We start from the raw sequence: 27,712 nt of genomic DNA on the forward strand, positions 1-27,712 counted from the left end.
TATGGAGGAGGTTAGATGTAATTATTTTAGAGCTGGCTGTCAGACTTGCTATTCTTTGAAAAGACGTATTATTAACAAAGGCAAGAATGCACTGACAGAATTACTTGTCTTCTGGAATAAAGATGTCAAAAATCAGATACAAGAAGGGGATAGATACACATGGCTGTCTGTTGTATTAATTATTCTGTTTGATAATAAGGGTAGAAGGAAGCAAGGAAGTAAACTGACAAACAAGAGTATTCCAGGAAGACTGATGAGTGGGCAACGCAACTTACAGCTTCAAATCATAGAAGAAAAAAAAAAAGAAAAAAAAAAGATAATCCTAATAACACTAGAAGAAGCGTGGTGAAAAAAAAATGGCAAAACCCCCAAAACTAACCAAACAAGCAAAACGCACACACACACATACAAATGGCTTAAAGAAGAAAAAGAATGCTGAAGGAAGAGGATTGGAGAATAACGGACTGGACATGAACAGGAGAAACCAGTGACAGAGGAAATACCAGCATGGGTCACAGAAAAACAGCCAGTACAAGGACAAAAGGTTTGCATACTGTGTTTGGAGAAGATTTTCAATAAAAATAAAAAAGTGGTAAAGAACAGAGCAGTACAAAACAGTGTGTTAGAAACAGTGGGAACTAAGAATGAAAAATAAAGTCAGGAGGTTCCCAGAGGAGCTACATCTTGCTCAGGCACACAAAATGGATGAGATAGCAGTTGATATCACCTTTGAGGCTCCAAGTTGAGAAGGGAGATTGCTTAGCATTTTGCTGATAAATTATGCCTAAGCACAGTCACTGATAGAAAGGAACATCCATGATCTTTTACTAGATGGGTAACCCAAAATTATATTTACTATACTTTTTTACAGATTTTTAGTCTTGTTTTTATATTAGTTTTGCTGGAGTGCTTGATGAAACTTCTGCACATGAGAGAAAGGCAAATGTCTGAGTGCACAGGCCAGACTGTCTTGTGCTTTCACCAAATATGTAAATGTGTACAGCGGTACTGTGAGCAGCTAATAAAGTTCATATACCTGGACAGTAAGGTATTAATGAAAATCTCAAGTATGGGGATTTGTCTGGAAAAATATTATTTTAGTGCTAGTGATACTTTTTCTGCAATACAAAATGTTTAACTGCATGTTTTTTGGACTGCATGACATCAGATGTTTCCTTCTTTTTTGTGTGGATCCTCACCCATCTGTTAATAACAGTACAATAAGAACTCTCTTTGGTCAGCAAGATGCAAACAATAACACGATGTATTTCTGTTGCTGCAGTGCTATCACATGGTAGTCATCAGTAAGTGACGTTTCCACTCTTGCTATTGCAGATGCCAAATGATATGCTTTGTTTCAGCTTGTAGACCATTTTGCATTGACCGTGTATTTCCATCTCTCAGTGCCAATTAAGAACTGTGCATAACATACAGTAACGAAGAGAAAATTCTATTTTTACAACTAGAAAATAATCCCCTAAACTCTTCTTATTGAACAATGCATAATCATAGCTCTGCTAAAGAAACTCTTTCATGCACAAAGTGAATGAAGCATCAGTCTAGCTAGAAAGCAGTTAGTTGTTCCTTCTTAATTTGCTCAGAAATCACAGAAGTGCAGAATGGCTGTAGATGCAGAGACATGTATAAATGCAGAGTATAGAAGGGACCTCTAGAGGTCATCTTGACCAACCCCTCTGCTCAAACCGGATCACCTAGAGCCAATTGCCTAGGGTCACGTCCAGAGGGCTTTGATGTATGTGCAAGGATGGAGACCCCACAACTTCCCTGGGCAACCTGTGCCAATGTTTAGTCACCCTTAGAGTAAAAAAGTGTTTCCTGATGTTCACAGGGAACCTGCTGTGTTTCAGCTTTTGCCCATTTCCTCTTGCCTGTCACTGGGCACCACTGAAAAGAGCCTGGCTCCATCTCCTTTACAACCTCCTCAGGTATTTGTACATATTTATGTGTATTATTTTGTGTTTTCATGCTGAGTGCTCCTGATCACCTGTTTTATCCTTGATTGCCTAGAAATGGTCTCCAGGATTAGTCCCTTTATTAGCTTCCCAGAGACTATGGTGAGGCTGACCAACCTGTACCCAAGTCCTTCTTTCTGCTCTTTTTGAAATAGGAGTGACATTTGTTTTCCTTCAGTCTCAGGCACTTCTCCCAATCACCAGGATCATTCAAAGAATATCTGGAATGGCCTCAAAGTAACATCAGCCAGCTCCCTCAGCATTCATGGGTGCATCCCATCAGGGCCCATAGATTATATATGTCTAGTTTTCTTGAGTATTCTTGGACTTGAACATCTTCCACTAAGAGTATGTTTTCCCGGCTCCAGATTTTCTCCCTGGTCTTCACTTTCTGTATACTTCCTTCATATGTCTGAGTTTTGCCCAGCTCAGATAGAAGTGTCTCCTTGGTCATCCATGCAGGCCTTTAAGCATTTGCCTGACTCCCTGCTTGTTGGGATGGACTGGTCTTAAGCCTGGAGGGAATAATCCTTGAATATTAGCCAGCTTTCTTGGGCACCCCTTCCTTCCAGGGCCTTATCCCATGTGAATCTTCCAAGCAGTCTCATATTTTTCAAGAAATCTTTCATGCAGTCTTTGGATTGTTTCCAAGCAATCCTTCATATTTTTCATGGTTTTGTTCTGTTGAATCAACCATAGAAATTATTTCCTCTTGATAATGACAACTTTCAAAATCTTGCTTGTGTCTCGTTCAGTTGACTTCTAATTGCTTTCTTAGCAGGGAATTATGCCTAAGGTTTTGGTGTGTATTGGCTTTGTTTGGCAAGGTTTTGGTAGCAGGGTGGTGGAGGCTACAGAGATGGCTTCTGTGAGGAGCTGCAAGAAGCTTCCCCTACATCTGATGGAGCCAATACCAGTGGGCCTAAAGATGGACCCACCACTGGTCAAGGCTGAGCCCATCAGTGATGGTAGTAACACCTCTGTGAGAATGTATTTAAGAAGGGGGGTGAAACCCCTGTGCAACAGCAACTGCAGAGAGAGGAGTGACGATACATGAGACAAACAGCTCTGCAGACACCGAGGTCAGTGCAGAAAGAGGAGGAGGAGGTGTTCCAGGAACTGGAGCAGAGATTCCCCTTCAGCCCTTGGTGAAGACCTGGTGAGGCAGTCTGTGCCCCTGCAGCCCATGGAAGTTAATTGTGGAGCAGATATCCACCTGCAGCCCATGGAGGAATTCACATCGGAGCAAGTGGATGTGTCTAAAGGAGGCTGTGTCCCTGTGTGAAGCTTGCACTGGAGCAGGCTCCTGGCAGGACCTTTGGGCCCTATGGGGGACCCACAATGGAGAAGTCTGTTTCTGAAGGACTGCACCCTGTGGAAGGGTTCCATGCTGAGGCTGTTTGTGAAGAGCTACAGGCCATTGAAAGGACCTATGTTGGGAGAGTTCATGGAGAACTGTCTCTCCTGGGAGGGATCCCACACTGGAGCAGGGGGAGGGTGTGAAAAGCCCTCCCCCTGAGGAGGAAAGATCAGCAGAGACAACATGTGATGAACAGACCACAGCCTCCATTCCCCTTCCCCCTGTGTCACTTGCAGGGAGGAGGTAAAGAATTTGGGAGTAAAGTTGAGCTGGGGAAGAAAAGAGGGGTGGGGAAGGCATTTTAAAATGTGTTTGTTTGGTTTTTTATTATACTTCTCTGATCTGATTAGTAATATATTAAAATAATTTCCCCAAGTCAAGTCTGTTTTGCCTGTGACAGTAATTTGTGAGTCATCTCTCCCTGTCCTTATCTTGATCCATGAGCCTTTCATTATATTTTTCTCTCCCCTGTCCAGGTGAGGAGGGGACTGATGGAGTGGCTTTTGATGGGCACCTGGTGTCCAGCCAGGGTCAAATCACCATGTTTTTGTTGTTTTGTGGAGCTTTTATGTTTGTTTGGGGTTTTTTTTATTGATGAGGTTTGTGGGTTTTTTAGCTTGATCACCCACATGTTACTAGTTTATGTGTAGCGCATAAACTAGATTAGTCTGGCTGTTACTAGTATCTGTTTTTCAGTTACTTGACCCATTTTCAATTTCAAATAAATCTAACTCCTGTGTAAGTTTCAGACATACCAATTTCCAAAGATTTCATAAAAGTCAGCAGCTGTTTAGAAACAAAAGATTCTATTAACTTTTCTAAGGAGAAAAGATCCAAAGAAAACAGCTGTTTTTCATTAGTCGCTGGGTGGGTGGTGGTCTTTGCCAGAATACAGGCTGACCAGTTAGTTAGCTTACATGTGTCTCCACAGGAGCCATACTATATTTCTTTACCTCTTTGCTGAAACAAAGTGAGTGACATAGAAGTGAGATGAGTTATAGGAGTCAGGAATATGGGAGGAAAAGTAATTAAGTCTGGGTTGAAGGAGGGTATGGAAATACCATGTGAGAGTAAGTCAGAGGTTTACAAAAAATCTTAGAGGAAAGAGCATGTGGATATTGTGATCCAATGAGATGGAAAAAGACATAGCTAAATAAATAATACATGCTTTACTATTTCCCGTACCTACAGAAAATGTTCTCTAGTCAACAATATTAGATTCTAGAATCAATGATCAGACACTGACCGTTTGGAAAATTCACATTTACACACAATAAATTCAGATTCATATAGGACAAAAACATTTTAGTGGTGATGACATTAACATTTTATCCAAAATGTTAATGACTGATTTAATGAAAGTCTAAAACTGAAAAGTAATTTTAAGTAGATTATGGTATTAGTTTTAACATTATATTAACATTAACTTATGTTCCTCTATATAGGGATAGGAAAGCCCTAAAAAATGGTGTTATGAACTATCTTTTCATTAAGTTCATTACAGTTGCTACTTACTTAAGAATTCCTTGTGGAGGGTAGGGGAGATAAATCTTCCCTATTGAACTGTTCACTTTATTTGAATAGCCTGGATATCTATAGATAGGACTCAAACCTTGGAATTGAAATAGATTTATCTCCATTGAGGTTTGCCATTGCTTGTTTCAAATAAAATTAGTTTTCATATGACCTAGCTAAAAGTCTGTGAAAATCAGGAAACAAGGATGCTCATTTTATTTTAACTGGGCTTATAATGTGCAGTTTGACAAAAGGGTTCACTTTGCTTTCTTTTGGTACCATTACTCTTTATATAATGTTCTTTACTCTGTCTGGAGAGTAATTTAGCTTCAATGGGAGTTCCGATGAAGGACACTCCATTCTTTCATCACTGTATAGAGATAAAGTAGGACTCATAGTCCTGTGAGTAAGGAGCTAGACCCCATCAGATATTGAACAAAGTCTTGGTAAAGCCAGAAACTTCCTGATTTAGGGGAAATTACTCAATGAGATGCATCCCAATTAATGATTACCATCTAAAAAGTAAGGCATATAATCAAAGTTGTCTGGAATCAATGGAGAAAGAAAAGCATATGAAAAGAATGGTTCACTATTTCTGTGTCAAATGTTGGCACTTTTTTCTCATCTTTAGTTAAAAAAATGTAAATATGAATTATAATTTTCCCTTTTTTTCTACTTGTCTTTTTTTACTAGTTAGGTTTTTAAACTTTGGGAGCAGATAACTCTGTTGGTATTTTTTTTAATGCTTCATGCTTTATGTCAACAAACCTCAACTGGTAAATATGAGGAGGTCATAAAATAACTGTATGCCCCAGTCTTCTACAGGATCAGTTCAGGAGATTAGGAAAGTACAAAAATTCAATTTCTGAAAATACAGTGCATGATTGATTCATTTGAGAAATAACTTCTGGTAATTTAATTGTAGTGTGTGTTTACCATGATGCATTCTATGGTCTGTTGCATCACCTGACATAAGGTGTATAAACATCTTGTAAGAAATCAGAATATAATGTATTCTGAATTACTGATTTCCTAAATAGTAGTAAAATAGCAAAAGAGTTTATCTTACAGGTACAGTATTAAAAATGGGATTTCTAGACTTGTTTATTGAGCACATCTTTAAACAGTCTTTTGTTAAAATGTGGATTTAATTTCTTCCTACTTCTTGTAGTCTAGTTAGCATCAATGCACACAATCAACTGGCACACTCTTCTTGACCTGTACAGGTTCCTTTGATAGCAGTAGTTTGTAATTGTGAGTTGGTGATGAAACAGTTAAAGCAAAAGTGGTTTTTTTCTTGTTGCTCACAGCAGTGAGCAACAAAAGTTCAAAAGATAACAAGAACTTCTTGCTGTTAAGGAATTATAAAATGTATTTGCAAATAAGTGTCTAATGGCAGTTGTCAGAAGCAATTAGTTTCAAATACATTTCACAGTTTAATCATGCTGAGAAATGCTTCTGAACTTTAAGAATCCAGACTAAATAACATGGGTCTACTTTCCTATTAAAAAGCATGAAAAATACTGGAGGAAGATTATTTACCTCTGATTAAACTATGTATATTATTTATGTCTCGTCCATTAGTTTATAAACTCTGGCTTCTCAAAAGAGTATCAAATATTCATATAATACCTTCAAGTCCTAGGTTTTTCATTTAGAGAGCTTTAATTTAATGGAAGACATGTAAAATGTTTTTTTATTTAGGTTTACTTTTATACTTCAGCTGGATAATAGGTCAAATACTTATTGGTGAGACAAAAAATATCATATGCATCAGTGTTCTTGATAAGGGCTCTAAGACATAATGCAGCCTTTGATTCTTGTCCTTATCCAGAATCCTGACTGTTAAGACTCACGTAAGAATAATCTTAGAATAGATCCTAAGGAAACATGTAGATTGTGTGAGTTTCATGAAAAAAAAATGGACGGGTGTAGGTATGTGTGCTCATTTTCATTTGCAAAATGTAATTAAGGGAAGATACAGACAGCAAATGGAGATGAAAGAGTAATGTTGGAGACTGGACACATTCTGAGATGAATGTGTAAAATAAGAGAGGGAATATTCTATAGCAAACAGGTGCTGAAATAGACCTAGTATGGATAGGAACAGATACAAAAATTAGAGAAGGAAAGAAATAGAAAAGAGAAATTAAAGTGCATCTTATATACTTAAAACCAGCAAATAGTTTAAAGATAAGGGATTTATATGACATGTATTGCTTAACTCTAATATATAGGAAAGCTTTATAATATAGGTGCACGTAGAGGAATTACAGAGGAATGAAGCTGGGTTAATTAACATTGATAATATACATCTGTGGGCTGGCTTCAGGGGCTGTGGGTTTGCATACGTGGATAATGTGCAGCTGTGGCTGGTTCCTGCTAAGGAAATTGCTTCAAGATTACTTAATGGTTTCTTAAAAAACCATTTTACGAGATATTAAACTATAGGAGAGACTCCTATGAAGGGCCACTACGGAGATTAAGGGATTAGAGCACCTCTTAATGTAAGGAAAGAGAGAGAGCTGGGACTGTTTAGCCTCAGAAGAAAACACTCGGGGGATTTCATAAATGTGTACAAATACCTGAGGAGGTTGTAAAGGAGATGGAGCCAGGCTCTTTTCAGTGGTGCCCAGTGACAGGCAAGAGGAAATGGGCAAAAGCTGAAACACAGCAGGTTCCCTGTGAACATCAGGAAACACTTTTTTACTCTAAGGGTGACTAAACATTGGCACAGGTTGCCCAGGGAAGTTGTGGGGTCTCCATCCTTGCACATACATCAAAGCCCTCTGGACGTGACCCTAGGCAATTGGCTCTAGGTGATCCGGTTTGAGCAGAGGGGTTGGTCAAGATGACCTCTAGAGGTCCCTTCTATACTCTGCATTTATACATGTCTCTGCATCTACAGCCATTCTGCACTTCTGTGATTTCTGAGCAAATTAAGAAGGAACAACTAACTGCTTTCTAGCTAGACTGATGCTTCATTCACTTTGTGCATGAAAGAGTTTCTTTAGCAGAGCTATGATTATGCATTGTTCAATAAGAAGAGTTTAGGGGATTATTTTCTAGTTGTAAAAATAGAATTTTCTCTTCGTTACTGTATGTTATGCACAGTTCTTAATTGGCACTGAGAGATGGAAATACACGGTCAATGCAAAATGGTCTACAAGCTGAAACAAAGCATATCATTTGGCATCTGCAATAGCAAGAGTGGAAACGTCACTTACTGATGACTACCATGTGATAGCACTGCAGCAACAGAAATACATCGTGTTATTGTTTGCATCTTGCTGACCAAAGAGAGTTCTTATTGTACTGTCATTAACAGATGGGTGAGGATCCACACAAAAAGAAGGAAACATCTGATGTCATGCAGTACATAAAAAAACAGAAGAAAAATTAAAATTAGGCAAAAGTCATGGATCAGGATAATGACAGGGCGATCACTTTACCAATTAACGTCACATGCAAAATAGGCTTGGGTAAGTTAATGTAATTTTTTTGACAATTAAACAGAGAAAGATAGTGAGAAATAAGAACAAAATAAAAAACAGCTACCCACTACCCTTCCCTTTTCCTGGGCTCAACTTCAGTCCTACTTCTTTACCTCCTCCTCTCAAGCGACCCAGACAGATGAGGAGTAGGAGTTGCAGTTAGTTCATGACATCATCTCTGCTACTTCTTCCTTCTCACACTATCCCCCTGCTCTAGGGTGGGGTCCCTCCCATACAATAGTTCTTCATGAACTTCTCCAATGTGTGTCCTTCAAGAACTGCTCCAGCATGTGCTCATTCCATGGAGTGCAGTCCCTCAGGAACAGACTGTTCCAGCTTGGGTCACAGGTCCTGCCAGCAGCCTGTTCTAGTGCTGGCTCTCCATGAGCTACAATTTCTTCAAGACAGATCCACCTGCTCCAGTGCTGGGGTTGTCCACAGGCTGCAGGTAGATATCTGCTCCACCATAAACCTCCATGGGCTGCAGGTGTCAATCTGTGTCATGATGATCTTCACCAAGGGCTGTAGGGGAATCTCTGCTCTGGCACCTGGAGCACCTCATCTTCCTTCACTGACCTTGATGTCTGCAGAATTGTTCCTCACATATTCTCACTCATCTCTCCCAGCTGCTGTTGTGCAGCATTTTTCACCCTGTCTTAAATATGTTATCATAGAGGTGCTACCACTGTCACTGATGAGCTCAGCTTTGGCCAGCTGCAGGTCCATCTTGGAGCCAGCTGGAACTGGCTCTGTCTTTCATGGGGGAAGCTTCCAGTATCTTAGAATCCCCTGCTGCAGCCCCTCCACTGCCAAAACCTTGCCACATAAACTCAGCATGTATATGAAAAGATACAGAAGACAAAGCCATCTTCAGGGACCACCAAATGAAGCACAGGATGAAAGCAGAATCCATCATGTAGAATTAAGGAGTTTGCTCTATTCAGCTTAATAAAGAAAAGAACGATAATAGAACTGATCATTGCAATTATTCATAAGGTACTTAAAATGGGGAAAAATGTTTTGACAATGGAAATAAGGCTGTGTAGCAGGCATTTCATGAGGACCAACAGTGGTAATGTACTGCAGTGCCAAGAAAATTTACCTAACCAACGGGCACTTTCCTCTCCTCTTTCCAGCTTGTCTGATCTTTTGTACTTCTGCTTTGGGTTGATTTACCTGCTGAGGTTTACATAGGGAGCAATGGGAAAGGACTTTTAGCAGAAAAATACAAAGGGAAACAGATAATGTATGTAACATGGGGAAGATTATGATCTGAGATGTTGCGAAGGGAAGCATAAATTTAATGTTTGTTTTGGGACAGATAGCAGCCCTTTGTGGATTTTCAGCACTACTGAAAAAGGATTAAAAAGAAAATTTCAGGGGCTTGTAAAAGAGCTTAGAAATATTTAACTTCAAAACAAAATGTACCTTCCTAGCAAGAAGGCTGGTTAATCACTGAAATAACATGTCAGGATGGATTGCTTAGAAATATACTTTCTAAATAGAAAGTACCTTGGATCAACTTTTGGAATAAATTTTTGAATCTCTCTGTGTAATGCAGGTGATTATGAAATCCGACTCACAATCTCTCTGAATTCACCTGCGTATTCTCTTACCTTTTGGATTTTGACATACAGCTGCCTCCAAAGGCTGTGTTTAAGCACTGCTACCTTAGGGCTTCAGCTGGTCACATGAGGGTACGGGGTGATTTTCTTCGCTGTGTGGTTTACCTTCGGTTACTTGTTGGTGGTTTGTTGGTTGGGTTTTCTTTGCTTGTTTTGTTTTGCTTCTCCTGCAGGAATGAATATATGATGTGCTTAGAAATGTGCTATTGATAAGGTCCCTCTAGAAAGTGAAATCCCTTCAGATTTCTGTTTCTTGTGTCTTGCTTACTAAATTTAAATCCAAAAGAGCACTGACATTAAAAAAATAATGCAAAGAAAGCACTAACATGCACCATACCTACACTTTCTCAGATCTGTTTAGGCTTTCCAAGTCTTTTCATTTAAACATTATCTGATTATATCACGCACTGAAAAAGTATACAAAAGATGCAGGTAAAGTAACTTAAATCTTTACAAACCATTCATAAAAAGTCATCTTCTTGGCAAAATTATTTCCTCAGACCACAAAAGCACCTAGCACAGAAAGTGGCAGTTACATATCTCAGAGCACAACCAGCTTCAGATGAAGTTTCACCAAGTTAATTCCTGCTGTGGCCAGTTCCATCACACTGACAGGATTGATGGTGTAAGTCAATGACAGTACTCATTTGTTCACTCATTTTACTTGTGTGTAAATACAAAAGTGTTGAAAGCACAGCTGGTACCATCACATCCCCTGGTACTAATTTTGTTCCTGTATTTGGATCTCCTGGCACAAACTTAATGACTTATCCAGGATTGTGCTAACAAGAGCTCTCATTTCCACTTGGAAGTATTAGTATAATTATATTAACATTTCATACATTTTAACATATTTCCCCTGATCTTTTAAGACAAAATGCATATTTAACCTAACTGTATAGGTTTAAATCTAATGTTAGGAAATACCAAAGAATTCCCTAAAGTTACACAAGAAGGTTGAGATTCATATCTTCTAACTTCAGCTAGAAGGTGATTGATGCCACTCTAAAACAGATATGCCTGTGACAGAAAGAACGATTTTTTTCTCTGGATCTGAAGCCTACACAGTTTGCTAAATTATAAACCTAACTTTTAGATGCCTAAAGCTGGTTGAGATTAATCTTCTGAAGGATTGTGCCTTAGTACCTGGATTGTCTTGTCATCCTTTTCTGATTGCTGTTTGCCATCATGAGTGTACAAATGAGTAAGTATTTTTATTCCATTTAAATATATTTTCTTATAATGTTTGCCTTTGTCTTCATTGTCTGAGTATATACTTCAAAATAGTAATTGCTGTCATAGGGGAATAGTCCTCCAAGACTTATATATCTTCTCTATCTGTGAGACATGTTCTTCTAGGAGAGAATTTCATGTCTTTGAAGAAAGAACTCAATAACATTGTAAGACCAAGCTATTCTTGCTGATATTCAATTAAGTTACTTTTACGATTTTCAAAAGCAAAAAAGGATATTTGCTTATATAATAAGCACGTTAAGAAGGGGGGTGTCTGTCCTTGAACCCTTTGTATTTGATCAGCCTGCCAGTTTCCCAAGACAGATGAGATCCTTGTGCCCAACCAGCCTGTCCACTACCTGCATTTTGATGGCCCGCTGTATCGGAGGGTGATTCAACTAGCCTACTCCGGGACCACTGCTGACAGCATCACCGAGTCAAATGCCTTACAACAACTGCACACATCTCTGGAGATTTATACAAAATGAACTCCATCTGATTTTTGCTATACAAAATACAAGTTTGTGACAGAGTACGTTTTGAAGATTGCCAATGATAATACACTGACTGCAAAGCAAGCTTAAAACAATACACTTAAAAGCTAGCATGAGTTAGTCATAGAATAAAGTTCTTACTCAATAGGCATTTCTATGGGGGAGAAGACAGGTCCAGCCCATTGACCAATCCCAGGAGTTACGATGGAGTCTTCCCTAACTTGTCCCCTCAGTTGTCCATTTTTTATACCTCATAGTACAGTGTGTATTCATTATCATACACAGGATTGGTTGCAAGTTTCTTGCTTCTAATGCAAATGAGTACACATCCTCAAATAGCACTACTGAAATTCTTTACTAACTATGCATGCTCTCCAAGCAGGGTTTTGCCCTCTTTCAAGGAGGCTATTTGAGTTGGAGGTCACAATCTCCCACTACCACAACTGCCTTTTTCCTAATTTCAACTAAGTTTCTGTTGAGGTATGGAGGTTGTGACACCTTATCAGCTTGTCAGCCAGAATTTACAACTTTAGAGGGTGAATCAGCTTGACCTAACCTTGTGACACTAAATCAAAGTGCAGTATTTCGGGAGTTTAAACAACAACTCCCACCCTTCAGATTTATTTCAGTCTAGGACCATGGATCTTGAGTGACTCTAGTCATACATATTTTTGTTACTGATTGGTATCATCACCCAGTGAGGTGTAGTGGTATCTTGGAGGCAGGTAACTTTGGGATAGACGTGTGTATTATTATTACGATGAGATTATTTCATCTGAGGAAAGTAATTTTGCCACAATGGTAGGCTCAGCAGCAAACATCACCTCATATATTCTTTATGTGACAACTGCTATGCATCTTATCACACCCTCAGGTTCCCCTTCCTGCAGGGAGTACAAGAGAGCCTGGCCTGGGCGTCCCCACTCTGCTCCACCCTCGGCTACTCCGACCAGCAGGCATCGAGATGGCAGGGTGTATTGCTTAGGGAGCTCTGGTAGTACATTCCGTGCGCGCCAACCGTCCTGAAGGGGATAGTTGTATTTTACCCTAAAAAGTTTTCTGTAATACTACGCTTCTGTTAGGTCCCAGTTTTCTCTAATTCCCTCCTCAAGTAATTTTCCCACAAATACAAATACTTAAAATTTATTACATTATTTATGCAGTATAAGAGATTTGAAATAGTAGGTTATATCATTAGATACCATTCATGTTGACTGTTAGACAATTCAGCTGAAATTAGGGATACTTTACAACTGCAAAAAGAGAAGCAGAAGTTTCAGGTTTAGTCACGCTATTTAACTTGAAATCCACTTTACATTTGGGGGTAATGGTTCATTCTCGTCCCCAAACCCTCATTCTAAATTCCATTTTTCAATCCTGTCTTCAAGAAAAACAAGAGGACCAGAGGAAGTATAGGGCAGTAAACTTTATTTCAGTCTCTGGGAAAGCAATACAGCAAATTCACCTAGAAGTAATTTCCAAATATAGTAAGTAGAAGAAGGTGATTTGAAGTAATTAGCATAGATTTACAAAGGGGAAGTCATACTCAACCAACCTGATAGCTTTTTACAACAAAATGTATAGTTTGGTGAAAGATGGAGGAGCAGGAATTCAGCCAGGCTTTTGATACAATTTTCCATATCACCCTCATGGACAAACTGATGAAATATGGACTAGGGCAGTGTGCAGTGAGGTGGGCTGAAAACTGGCTGACCTGATAGTCTGGAAGTGTCGTGATGTGGAGCTCAAAGAGCAGCTGGAGGCTAGTCACTAGTGGTATACCTCAAGAGTCAGTACTGGGTCCAGTCACGTCTGACATCTTCATTAATGACCTTTTCCCTTGATGGTGGGACAGCGTACACCCACAGAAGCTTTGTAGATACTACAAAACTGGAAGAAATGGTTCAGACCAGATGGTTGTGCTCCTATTCAGAGGGACCCTGATGGGCTGGAGAAGTGGGCTGACAGGAACTTCATGAAGCAGAATGAAGTCCTGCACCTGCAGAGGGGATGGACTACATGATTTCCAGAGGTCATTTCCAGCCTCAAACATTTTGTGATTCTGTGATTCATATAGACTGTTTTCTGGGTGAGGTAATTTCAAAGCACATAAGCATAGCCAGGATTTCATTTGTTTAAAAATATTTATTTTCAGTATTATTGTAATTAAAAGGGATTTGAGGAGTTTGTAAAGATCAACATAGCAGTTAAGGGTTCACATGTAAGGCATGGCTAAACTAAGTATTGGAGTGCAAGGCATAGAACACATTTTTTTTTAGCTTCAGACAGAGAAAGAAGTCTATATGAGTTGGAATAGCCCTCCTAGCACAGCTTCAGTGCTCAGATACAACCATATGCTAGTACAGTTAGGCTGCTTTGAGTCTCAGGATACTGTATATGAACATATCACTCTGCAATGAATTTCCACTACTGGGACAAACTCACATATTTCCCAAGGCAGGAGTTGTCTGTTCAAACAGCAGAGACATTAAAACATCACAATTAGGCAGAAAATTCTTCTCCATTTGAACTGGTAAGACCTTTCTTATTAATTTCACTGGGGTCAAGATGCTAATCATAACTTCACCAGGGCACACTGCCACACATTAGAAGTGTAAGATTTTAAAAGCCATTCTTTCCCATTGCTTTCTGGACACATTCATTAATCTCTTCTCACATACCTAATCCTGACCTTCTTATCACAGTCAGAGTTTCATGCCTTTTTTTGCAGACTATTACATTTCTTTAAGGCAAGCCCATTTCATTGCAGTAAGTATTATCACTAGTTCGTCATTTCTTAAAACTACTGGTGGTGAAAGATTATTTGAAACAGTTGGTTATAAAAAAAGAAGATTACAGTCCTTAAAATGATCAAACATCAAAATAAGATCATTCCTAAAATCTGGAATGTTTGGATTCCTTTTGGAAACTTAGTTCCTTAGATTCAAATTTTTAATGGAATAATTGGTATTATGTTATTTAAAAGAAGTTGAAAGTCTCCATTATTTATTGAAATAAAACATTTTACTTAGATATTTTTCCATTTAATATTTTCCATAATTTTGGCTGACGTTCTGGTCAGTCACATTTTAGTTGCTAAAAGTCACACAAATGAAGAGGAAAACCAGGCGCTTCTATACCTGGAATGTGAAAGAAAAAAAAAAAAAAAAAAAGAATTGCAAAGCACAATCTTGTTATCATCTTGTTAGTAGTGTCAGAGCTTCGTTTTTTTTGGCTTGGCCAAAGAAAATGTTTAAAAGATTTTAAAAGGAACATTTTCAGGAAAGCTTTAAAGAGGAATTGCTTGTATATACATACCCCTTTGCAACCTTTATCACCTAATCCACATCTTCATTTACGTTTAGAGGTAGTTATATTATCTTAGAATAGGGTACCTTTGTAACTTATGCATTGAATTATATATATTAGGTCAGACCAAAGTTCCGGTTAACATAACATTTTCTCTTTGTATATAATTATTCTGTAGTGCTTATAAAATGAGTTTAAGAAAAGCACAAGCAGTGATACTTCTCTGTTATAAGCTCCCAGCTGTAAGCTGTCTGACTTCTTGAATCAGAATTGAGGATCACAATGCCTTCAAAAATAGCTTGTCAAAATTCTTCAGTGTCATGATGACCTTAAAAATATTCAGTCACAATCACTGATGTCAAAAACCACAACCTAATAAATATTATATAAAAATCTCCTTATCACTCACTGTCAAAACAGCATTATTACTTACCACATTCACATTCTAATCCAATAAATTAACATATGGCAAAGCCTTGTTTTTGTCTAATAGAATGAGCAGAATTGCTGTTATTACTTTTGTAACTTTTTCTCCCTCTCTTTCTTAACTGTGTGTTCTCAAGACATTTAGATTACAAAATCCTCGCAATTATTAAAGGAAATTAAAATAAAATTAAATACTCAACATGAATATTGAAGTAATATACCTCCCAGTATGTAATAGGGCACCACTGCTCAGTTCCCCTGAAACAGTCTTCTCCAGGCTGAACAAGCGCACCTCCCTCAGTCTTTCCTCATAGAACAAGTGCTCCAACATCAAGCCATTGTGGTGGACTTACACTGAACTCTGTCCAGTTAATTGATGTTTGCCTGATACTGGGACCTCAAAACTGGATGCAGTATTTGAGACATTGTCCAAAGTGTGCTGCATAGAGGAAAAGAATCCCTTCCATTGATCTACAGGTTCTGCTCCTGTTAACAGCTCTTTGCTCCCAGGTAACTACTAGCTCATGGTGATCTTACTGTCTGCCAGAGTCCCAAGGGCTTTTCTACAGAGTTCCTCTGCAGCCAGTCCAGCCACAGCCTGTATCTGTTGCAAGGAGCAATTCCTCTCCAGGTACAGCAGTTTGCATCTCACCTTTCTGAATGTAATAAGCTTCCTGTTGGCACATTCCTCCAACCTGTCCAGGTCCCTCTGAATGGCAGCACTACCCTCCCACATACCAGCTGCTCTCCCCAATTCGGTGCCATCTACAGATCCGATAAGAGTATGATCCACCACCTCCTCCACTGATAAAGATGTTAATTGGGAAAGTTCCTAGGACAGATCCCTGCATTACTTCATATGTTACTGGCCTCCAGGTAGAATATGACCAATTAATCATGATCCTCTGACTCCAATCATCCAAACAGATTTTACACATGTAATTTTTCACCCATCCAAACAGTAGTGTTCTAACTTGGATACAAGAGTACTGTGGGAGTCAGTGTCGAAATCAAGGTGAATGGCACCCTCTGCTCTCCCCTCAATCACAGATCCTGGAGTGACTGGCCTTTTTTGACGATGGGTGCAACATTTGTTTTCTCCAGTCATCCAGGAACATTCCTGATCTCCATGACCTTTCCCAGGTGGTAGAAAGCAGCCTTGCAAGAATCATTTCTCTCAGCTTCCTTGAATGCAGCATGTGGATTGGTATGGGTCAGGTAATTCATCTTAATCCACTGCTGGGTATTCTCCTCCTTGAACCCTCCTTCTAAATAGAGAGGACTAGGAGACCTTGCTGGTGAAGACAGAGACAAAGTAGTCAAGGAATACATCAGGTTTATCTGTGCCTGCTGTCATTGTATCTACTCTGATGCTGCCTTGCTTTCATCTTGAAATTAAAAAAGAATCTTGAATCTGTTATATCTGAGATGACCTTCTCTGAACTACCTAATCTTGAATCATTGATAGGTCATTCAGCCCACATATCAAATTATTTAAAAGCTATTTGTAATACATAGGTTCATAACAAAGCTCTAGATTTTCACACCTAATGTTGGGCAATTCCTGATTTATTTAGGACTGAAGTTTATTTGGATTTTACAAAACTTCAATGATTAATAATGAAATATTAAAGAATTAATCTTCTTTCATAGCAGACTTTTTTTGTGAAGGCTTTTAGTGTAATTTATTGTCTAGTGAACAAACTTCTTGAGAAGGAATTAAGAATTCAGCCATGTTCACATGGCATTTAGTGCTTTGTAGCTTAAAAATCTTTCTTATAAGATTTTTTTCTGAGTGCAATATTGCAGTATTTTTTCCCCCACTTATGTCAACAGCTCCAGCATACAGCAGATATCTTCAGTGCTACCTTTCCTATTAATTTCAGTTAGAGGAGAGATATGTTTGTCCTGAAAAATAACAGTTAAAAATCTCTTTCAACATTGATCCAGCTTTGATACTGAAATGATCTGAAAGATGAAAAGTAAGTCCCTGCTAGCCAGAGGAGACTGTATAAATATGCTGACATGCCCCATTATAACTTTTCCTGTTTATTTCTTTTTTTGTATTAGCAGATGCTGGGTACTGAGTAATCTAAAAACTATTCTAGAACTGGGATATCAGTAAATACTGTTATTTAGTATGATTTTCCATACCTTCCTGTGGCTTTCAGGGTCCTCTGTGTTATCCAGATGGGTAAACTCATTTTTCCAGTCACCTCAGTAATATCATTATTCTTCAGGTTATTCTCAGACAGCCAAGGTCTTGTGCTGTAGTGCAATAGAGCCTAGCAGACTACCCACTCAAGCCCACAGGATTATGTCTTTACAGTAAAAGGTTCCATCATCAGAAAACTGTGGAATGATCTCAAGTAAGTGTGAAATCAGAACTTCATGGTGGATTTTTAGATTTAGCCCCTCAGCCTTCATCTTCATAGGTATGACTGTGTTCTGCTGTGTAGAGATTTGTGATGGGGTGGGGGTGCAAGGATATAAAGTACCATTCTAGGCATGACCTGTACCTAAATGAACACTTATATTGATCATAAATGAGGACCATGTAGGAATAATTCTGCTACTATAAGGATTCACCAGAAGGGCTGACTTACAATAAAGTTTCTATACTAGCTTTTTATATACCATGTATAGTTATTATCACCTCCTGTGGGACTGCTTTTGCAGCTCCCTGGAAGAAAATTCAGAAGATGATCTGGAATAAACTTGCCTATGTGATTTTTGTGACCTTCTACTGGGGTGATGGTTCTCTACTTTTTGTTTTTACTAGAGTCATGCATTAAAGGCCCAGTATACTACTTTAAATACAATTTAGAGTGATAAAGGCAATCATGGGTGCAGAGCATCAAGTTTTTTGTTCAATTTGAGCAAAGGAAAACCTGTCACAGAGAGGGAAGGATGGGGGACTGGATCTAGGGCTGGATCAGTAAAAGCAGGTTAATGTAGCAACTGGGCTGGAACTCCCCATATGTGTGGTTGGGCCTCTCAGTCTATGCAGTAGTGAAGACTGGTGGTAGTTGTTTGAGTAAGCATCTGGCTTTGGAATGACACGTTTAAACAAACAAACAAGAAAAAAGCAGAGCCAACAGTTAATAAAATACATAAGTAGCAAACGAATTAAATGAAAAACAAATAAGGAGGGGAAAAATAAAAACAATAAGATATTACAACTAGTAAGATGAAAAAAAATGGAGAGGCTTGTGAAGCAGTGTTAAGTATGCTGGAGAATTTTTCCTTTAAGTGAACTTGCACTTTGGCAGATATGTCTAAAATCTAATCTAAGATTGTCTTTCCACAGTTCAAGCCCATTACTACTTTTCTGTTCTCTGATTAATGACTCTCTCCTGAGATGTCCCTGTACACAGGATAGTTATCCCATCTTCTGTTGGTTATCATTTTGGCAGAATATTCTTGGTGGTATTCTGTCTACTTCAAAGCTTTTATATTCTAAAATTGTTAACTTTACCCCACCCCACCCCCCCACCCCCTACAGCAATGCTGGTTTCTGATTCAATGTAATGCTTCACTTCAGGGCTGGAGTAGAGTACGATAATTCGTTTTGGTACTTTATATTCACTTTTGGTAAGACTAGCCATTGCAGCAGTTTCTTTATCTGAAGTGGTTGCACGACTAACTCATACTCAGTCCTTAATCTGCTTTAATTTCCACCAGCTGAAACAATTGCATCTTCCTCATGAACCAATTGCATTTTGAAAGAGAAGTCACCAAACTTGTCTGTGTATCATTACCTTACTGAGGACAAAATAAAGAAAAAAAAAGATTATTCTGAAATATCTCCTTGAAGAAGTGAGCAGCAACAGACATTTTGTAAAGACTAGGACCTGATCTTTGCTCTGTTTCAATTGCTGATCCATGACTTCATGGCTCTTGAAAGAGCTACTTAAAGGACCCTTGTGCCTCATTGTTGTTCATTGTTGTAATTGAGCTCATTGGGTCATTGAGAGGATGGATTTACTTTCCCTACCTTTGCTTTCCATGTGGTACTGTTTCTCCAATAGCTGTTGAGGCATTAAAGAACCGTAGAATTGAAAATAATGCTACAGCAAATCTCTATCCATAATGAGCACTTTTGCCATCTCATAGAGTAGCAGTCTTTGTTTTTGTAGCTCCTGTCTAGAATGGCCTCCCTGTTTCTCTGCCTTGCTGAATTTTGTGTCACATCATCTAGTGGCAGAGCTGCAGTCTGTACCTATGCCGTACCATGCTAATCCAATTGTCTTTCCAACCTTCACAAATGCCTTTGTTCTTTTTGATGGCCCTGGCTAGAATCTGTATACTTTGCCATTATAATGTACTTTCCACATCCCCATACCAACATCTAGAGCAGGTATCAAGCCAAAATTGATTTAATTGTGATTATAAGCATAGCACCAAATAGGTTGTGATACAGCAATAAAGCAATCTGTGAGAAGGAATGAGGAAACTAAAAAAATTCCTGGACCACAGCCATTCTTGAAGTTTTCATAATATGCTGTAATAGATCAATGTGTTATTAATGCTTTCAGTCTACTACTGACTTTGGGTGTGTAGCCACAATTACTGACTGTTAGTAGGATACGGGAAGTTTGCCTCACTGTTCCTTACTTACAGAAGGCATGGAGCATCTGTCATTGCCCAAAATTCCCACCCTGAGTGGCACAATTATGTTCAGTTCAGCATGCAGGACTGCTTTGTTTAATTCTAAGTCAGCCACACACAGGGAAGAGTCTTAACCTACTTCCCTGCATAGCTGTCCCAAGACTAGACACAAACTAGCTTTAAATTCTAGGGAACTACTGCTTGAGTTGTGCTTGAATTCAGCCTCCTAAATAAAACTGAGATGAGTGTGCAACTCTAAGACAAAATGTGAATAAATTGCTTGCAACTGTGTGAAACAAATAGGTGACACCGAAACATGACCTGATTCAGAGTATGGATACAATACAGCCTTTTATAATAAACTCCAGCATCTTTTTTTTAGAAAACTAAAGGAAAAAATACTACATATCTCCTGAATTTAAGTTAACAATCACATGAAGGGAAAAAGGAAGAAAATCCATATAATCACTAATAAGTTTTCATGTGCAAGGACAGGACCTTAAATTCACAAAGTTAATTAGCTGTTTCATAATTCCATAATGTTTTGTGTGTTTATATATGTTCATAACCAAGTATTTTTATTAGAAATTTATAACTGTTGAAATGGTTGCATAACAGAAGTAGATCATACTAGAAAAGGACCTGAATCACAGGTACAGCTAACCCAAGTATGCATGGAAGTCTTCACCATAATACAGATCCATTTACAGGACTTCATGGCTGGTAAAAAAAAAAACAAACAAAAAAACCCCAAAAAACCCCCCACCAACAAAACTTAACAAAGCAGCCAATGAAAATGGACTCACTTTCAATAAGTGTAACAATAATGGTTAAAAAAATAAATAAATTAAAGCCACAAAGCAAAAAATGAAGACTTATGCACTTTGTGATTGATAGGTCCTATTTTGAATGCAAATTCACATCCCATTCTAAACGAAACCCAGATTATTTTCCATTTACAAGTGTGTCTCTGTTGAAAGGTCTTTGCATACTTGTTTATCTGCTTTTAAACATTCATTAAATTGTTATATTCTGCAGTATCTGGCTACTCACTCCTCTCAGTGTCAAAATTATCACAGTTTAGTAGTCCTTCTGAATGCACATCAGTAGGGTTGGGCCACTGATGAAATGCACTGTAGCTGTTCTTTTTCTTGAATTTCACAGTAACTAACTGCCAGTAAAATGTCAGAAGTAATTGTGGTAGCAGAAGCAAGAACCACAACTCCACATTGCCAGCTGAACACCTAAGCTAGGGAATTCAATTCCTGCTGATGCTTTTTCCTTTTCATTCATGAATCACACATTCCTTTCTAAACAGAACACCAATTTTTTCAAGAAGGCTACACATGTTCTACTACTGTAAGGTGTTAGGATGTTCTCTTCCCACCGGAACACGTGTTGACCATGAGGGTGAGAAAGACTTGGAATCCAGGTCTCTCAGTCCTTGAGAAAAGCTGCATCCATCTGGTACTTATAATAAGATTAGGAAGACGACACCGACATAATTACTTCTGGCTATGTTTTAAAAGGAAACTACTAGCCTTAATTAGTCCTTTGGAAATATAGTTACTAGAAAAACTGGTTTTGTATGGACTTATTAGTGTGACATAGATGTAAGATATCATTTCTGCTCTAAAAAAAATTGGGAAGGGTTTATACATTCAGTGCTTTGTTTGGAATTTGTAATCGTCCAAACCCTTTATTGGTTTTCTGTGCACTTACATATTTCTCAAAAATATGTACATTTATTTTAACAATAACTTTGGAAATCTTTTGCGAAACTAGTAATTGACAGTAAAGACAACATGATGCAGCTCTAAGAGTAAAGTTTAAGTGTCTGTTTATACCTTTCTTTCACAGCTGCAGAGCAATCTCTGCAGAGCAGAGATTCTTAACACAAGCCTAAGGGAACACAGCAAAATGGGCAACCCAGTTTTGCCCAGTCTCTTAAACAGAATTGTAATACTCAAAATTCACATATAGTATGACCCTACATGCACCAGAGTAGGTGTTCTTTGTCCTACTAAAATAGCTCAAAGAGCATTTAAAATTACTTCTCGTAGGCAGCTGAATGTACCTTCATATTTTTCCTTTAATGAAACAGATGTGTCCCTCCCACAGTGTGAGAGAATCTTTAATGACATAGAGCTATCTGAACATCACTTTTTCTTTTCTACCAAAAGAAGTGTATCTCAAAGTCAGGTGGCATAATCAGGGACTGAGCCAACATTGGCTGATATTGCCAGACAGCAAATTTCCTTGAATGTTGTAATTCAAACATCCCTGGTTCAAAGCTAAGGGTTGAAGGAGAGTTTGCTGTCATATTGCAGCTTGTTATTTTGAAGATTATAACTGAGCAGGGCTGCTTACTTCTGCAACGGTTGCTGTAAGGTATCTGGCTAAGATGTCTAAGGAAATCTAGAAACTGTACTCTATTTCCACTTGTAGCAAACACAGGAGGAAAACAAAGAAACATTGTAATTGCAACTGTGAAAATATGTAGTTTTTAACATGGTAAATTAGTAGATATGTGAGATGTCACTGATTCACTATTATTAGACTCAAAAATCTCTTTGCTAAAAGAGTTATATGGGTCAGGTTGAAATACAATTGATTTTTATACCTGACTGATGTTACACTACAGTGTTCTTTATTTTCCAGCAGACAAGGAGTATCTGCTGAGAGCAGCTACTATAATCATACAGTCTTTAAAAACCTCATACTCTGCACATGCTAATCCTTAGTGTAAAATATGACTAGCTTTGTGCCCAGGAATCTTGATTCCTTAATTATTGGTGAATGTGTGGGCCAGCTCTTTCCTTATTCAGTAGGAATGACCAGACATGAAGGTATATTAACCACAGAGCAGTTAAGATAGCAGTTACTAAAAAGTGTGTTTCCCTTGTCTACAGTTTTGCACCATAGTAGATAAAGATGGACAGATAATAAAATGAAAATATACTAAGATAGCAGGATGAATTTTAGATAGCAAAAAGTGTCACTGTCACATGTGACAAATTCCTTAACTTCCTTTAATGTTTCCAGTTAAAGAAAATTCATGTAAGAATCAGTGTTTTTTTCTTTCTCAAATGATATTTGTATGTGTACATAGCTAAATATATGCACATTTCATATGGATGTGTCTATATCAATAGTTAAACATCAGAAATGCATGCACATGTGTACACACACATATTTACATAGTCACCTTACATGCTATCATTGTATCTGAACTGCTGCTTCTGCTTTTTTATCTTTCATATCAAAACATAATGTGGCATACAAGGTATCCTTCAGGTTTGGTAAAACACTAAAAACTTGGTCCTATTATCAACGCTGTTCTTGCTTATTTACAAACAAGAAATAAGCTGCCTCTTTTAGCATGAAAGGCTGTTTCCCTAACACATTTGAGAAAACAGGTCTTGTAGTGATAATTGTAGTTCAGCTTAATAAAGCAAAATTGTCACTGAGTCCAGAACAGCCATCACTTATATAGAATCAGGAGATTTAAAAGGATGCTCATTGTGATTATTACTTCACTCCTTACACTTTCAAGCACTGTCTTCCTACTCAGGTCTAGTTCAAATAAATGTGTGATCCAAGCAAGATAACAGGATCACAGAAGTGTACATAAATCCAGATTTTGGAGTGCTATGATATGTTTGAAAGCTCCTGGATAACTAAATTTGACAAATGCCTGCAGCCTCTTTATCTGCCCTTTCTTCAATAGTTGCCACTTCTGGTTTGGTTGTTTTTTTTTTTTTTTTTACTCTTTTTTACTATTTCAAGATGTGACATTTCCTTTGGTCATTTTCCACACATTTTTATGTTTTAGTTTGGGTACAAAGTTAGAAACATAGTAGCTAAGAGATAAAATAATTAACCTTTATATTAGAAAAGAATCACAGAATGACTGGGGTTGGAAGGGACCTCTGGAGATATCTAGTCCAATATCCTGCTAAAGCAGCTCCACCCAAAGCAGATTGCACAGGATTATAGCCAGGCATGTTTTGAATATCTCCAGAGAAGGAGACTCCACAGCCTCTCTGGCAGCCTGTTCCAGTGCTCTGTCACCCTCAAGGCAAAGAAGTTTTTCCTCACATTCAGAAGGAACTTCTTGTGTTGCAGTTTGTGCCCGTTGCCCCTTGCCCTGTCGCTGGGCACCACTGAAAAGAGCCTGGCCCCATCCTCCTGACACTCAACGCTAAGATATTTGTAGGCATTGACAAGATCCCCCCTCAGCCGTCTCTTCCCCAGGCTACACAGGCCCAGCTCCCTCAGCCTTCCCTCACAGGGGAGATGCTCCAGTCCCCCCACCATCCCTGTAGCCTCCGCTGGGCCCTCTCCAGTAGTTCCCTGTCTCCCTTGAACTGGGGAGCCCAGCACTGGACACAGCGCTCCAGACGTGGCCCCACCAGGGCAGAGCAGAGGGGCAGGATCACCTCCCTCGACCTGCTGGCCGCGATCCTCCTAATGCCCCCCGGGATCCCACTGGCCTTCCTGGCCACAAGGGCATGCTGCTGGCTCATGGGCAGCTTGCTGTCCACCAGAACTCCCAGGTCCTTCTCTGCAGAACAGGTCAGCCCCTGGCCTGTACTGGTACATGGGATTGTTTCTCCCTTGGTGCAGGACCTTACACTTGCCTTTGTTGAACTCCACCAGGTCCCTCTCCACCCAGCTCTCCGGCCTGTCCAGGCCTGGCTGAATGGCAGCGCGGCCTCCTGGGGGATCAGCCGCTCCTCCCGGTTCTGTATCACCAGCAAACTGCTGAGGGTGCCTCTGTCCCCTCATCCAGGGCACCGAGGGAAAGGCTGGGCAGGACTGGACCCAGCACTGACCCCTGGGGAACACCATTCACTATATGCCTCCAGCTGGACTCTGGGCTGTTGATCACAACCTGCTGATCTCTGCCATAAGTCCCTTTAATATTTCACTGACCAGCTACATGCAGTTCATGCTTTACACCTGCACTCATAGCTGAATGACAGAAAGAGTGCCACTGGCCAGTTTTTATATAGTTCCTTAGCTGTTAGAACATTCATTTCAACTATAGTTCTTCCAGTGTAAGAGTATTAAAACATTTATTTTATGGGAAGAGCAAATCACTATTCATAGACTATTCTATGTGATAGAGCCCTTCCTATCTCCTGTTGACTGTGAGCCACACTCCAGAAATAAATCAAAATGTAATAAATCCCAAAAGTATTCTAGAGGAAATGTATTCTGAAGTTTAATGCTTAGGACATCCAAAGTAGGGTAAATTTTTTCCTTCTTCACACTTCACACAGTGATTATTTTTAAGATAATATTATTAAAGTGCTCAAAACAAAGCCAAAAAAACCCTGCAGCAATAAAGATGGGTCTTTGGGATAATGGTGCCCATTATAGATCTGAATAAAAGTTTTCTTTTCAATTCTGTTTTGGCAGTGAGAAGCAATGACAACAGAATGCAATGGAGATTTAAAGAACAAGATTTTTCAAAAAAATATTGTATATTTTATTCATTTTCCAGATAATACTAACAACATGAGAATAATTAGGTTTTGTACACATGAAATTGGAAAATGTGGTCTTGACCTTGTGAAGGACCTTGTAACATTTGTGAACTTTTAAAAACTAAATCACCACATGCATCTTGAAAATATTTAGCAAAATTCCCTCTGAGTTACAACTTGTAATAAGGTATAGTTTGCAACCAATTTCTATAGTTTTTTTGTTTCTTTGGTTTGGGGTGTTTTTTTGTGTGTTTGGTTTTGTTTGGTTTGGTGGGTTTGTTGTGTTTTTTTTCCTGACACATAAACATATTACAGTGTTCTTGTGAGTTCATGTGTTTGTGTACTAGCCCTCTGTGGTGATTTTGCTAGCTATCACCAACTATTACACGTGTGAGTACGCATGCAGGTGTACAAAAATAAATCGATATATGTCTATTACAAAATTAACTGTTGAGATCTCCACTGGCTAAAAAGCATTATAGCTGCCACTGTTCAAATATATTAGTGCTGAAATAAACTATGAACCTGGTAGCAAAGGTGCTTGTTTAGGAGATTAGTGGTTTATTTATTTAATACTAATTTAATATTTAATATTACACATGACTCTCCCATTCATAGGCAAAGAAAGTAAGTTCGTAAGAAGGAGCGATAAAGCAGTCTTCCAGGGCATTTTAAAAGAAAACAGGATTGCCAATGCACTTGCTAGTATTGATCTCCATAATGTGTCTTTAGTATGTTTTAACAATTTAATGAGCAAGACACAATCAAGCCAGACAAGTCACAGGAAAGTAACACCTGTGTCCTGGCCTGAGCTTATTATTGAGTTTCTCAACATGTCAATGCTTGTGCAGTTCTGACCACATGGAAAGGTCTACCTCTAGCAGCAGAAAGTTTTAAAAATAGGTCAGATCTTTTCACAAAAATCACACAATACTTGATGTTGGCAGGGACCTCTGGAGACTGTCTGATCCAGCCTCTTCATTAGAGCAGGGTCACCCAGAGCAGGTTGCTGAGACATGCATCCAGTTAGGTTTTGAATAGCTGCAGGAATGGAGACTCCCAAACCCAAACTCCCAAACACCTCCGAGCCCCCTGTTACAATGTTTGACCACCTTAGAGTAAAGCTTTTTTGCCCATTGCCTCTTTTTCTTTCACTGGACTCCACTGAGAAAAGTCCGACTCCACCTTCTTTGCTGCCTCCTAATCAAGCATTGATACAGATGGGCAGGTTGTCACTGCTGCTGCCGCTGTTGCTTTTGTCATCCCATCCTGTCCCTTCACTCACTGTTGCCTTGCCCCCACCTTCTTGAGGCTAAAGAGCTATACTTTAAGAACTTCAGTTCTTATCTGGTTTAGCCATTTTGTTTTGCACCATGCACTATATTTTTTAATGAAACTTTTTTTGTTGCCTCAAGACTTAGTTGTCTCTACAAAAGACCAAATAGAAGAACGGCTAGATGAAGAAAAATCCTCCTCTGATATCCACTGATAAATGTTTTTTCTATATATGTTCCTACATCACATACTTATGAGGCATGTAGTGGTTTTATTTCCCTCATGAAAGATAAGAACAACAGATTGTGATTGAACAAAATTGTCTTTGGTTGCTGAGTAAAGGTTTCTTCCTATTCTTGTGTGTCTACATGGACTATTGCTCTGCTTTCAAAACATCTTGATGTTTGAGTAAATGTTTCCATATTTTTAACTTTCAATTGTGAAATAAATGCAGACTATTTGTCCACCTCAATTAGTGAAGCTCAATAATCCTTCAAACAAAGCCCAGTGAAATCGTTCCCATGTTTTAGCAATGCATTAAAAAAGAGAGAAGGAAAAATAAAAAAGAAAATTTCATTCAGCATTCTCAGATCATATTGGGAATTTACAGTGAAGCTAGGCAGCTGCTGCAAAAAGCATTGGCAGGAATACCAACTGCATAAAAGCTCAGTCCCAGACTGGACTCCAGCCATTCCAATTTCAGCATTAGATATGAAATTTTTTCACATTATTGCCATGAAAAATATTTCTATCAGAAATACTGATTGGGGGAATAAAAAGGTTTTTTTTCATTTCATTCTACATTTACATGAAGACATGAAATGTATAATATATACTAAATCTCTTTACATAAACCTATGGATGAGTTTTTAAAAAAGAAAACAGAGCGATGAAATATTAAG

This window comes from Falco cherrug, chromosome 5 (assembly GCF_023634085.1).
Source record: "Falco cherrug isolate bFalChe1 chromosome 5, bFalChe1.pri, whole genome shotgun sequence".
Classification (NCBI taxonomy): domain Eukaryota; kingdom Metazoa; phylum Chordata; class Aves; order Falconiformes; family Falconidae; genus Falco; species Falco cherrug.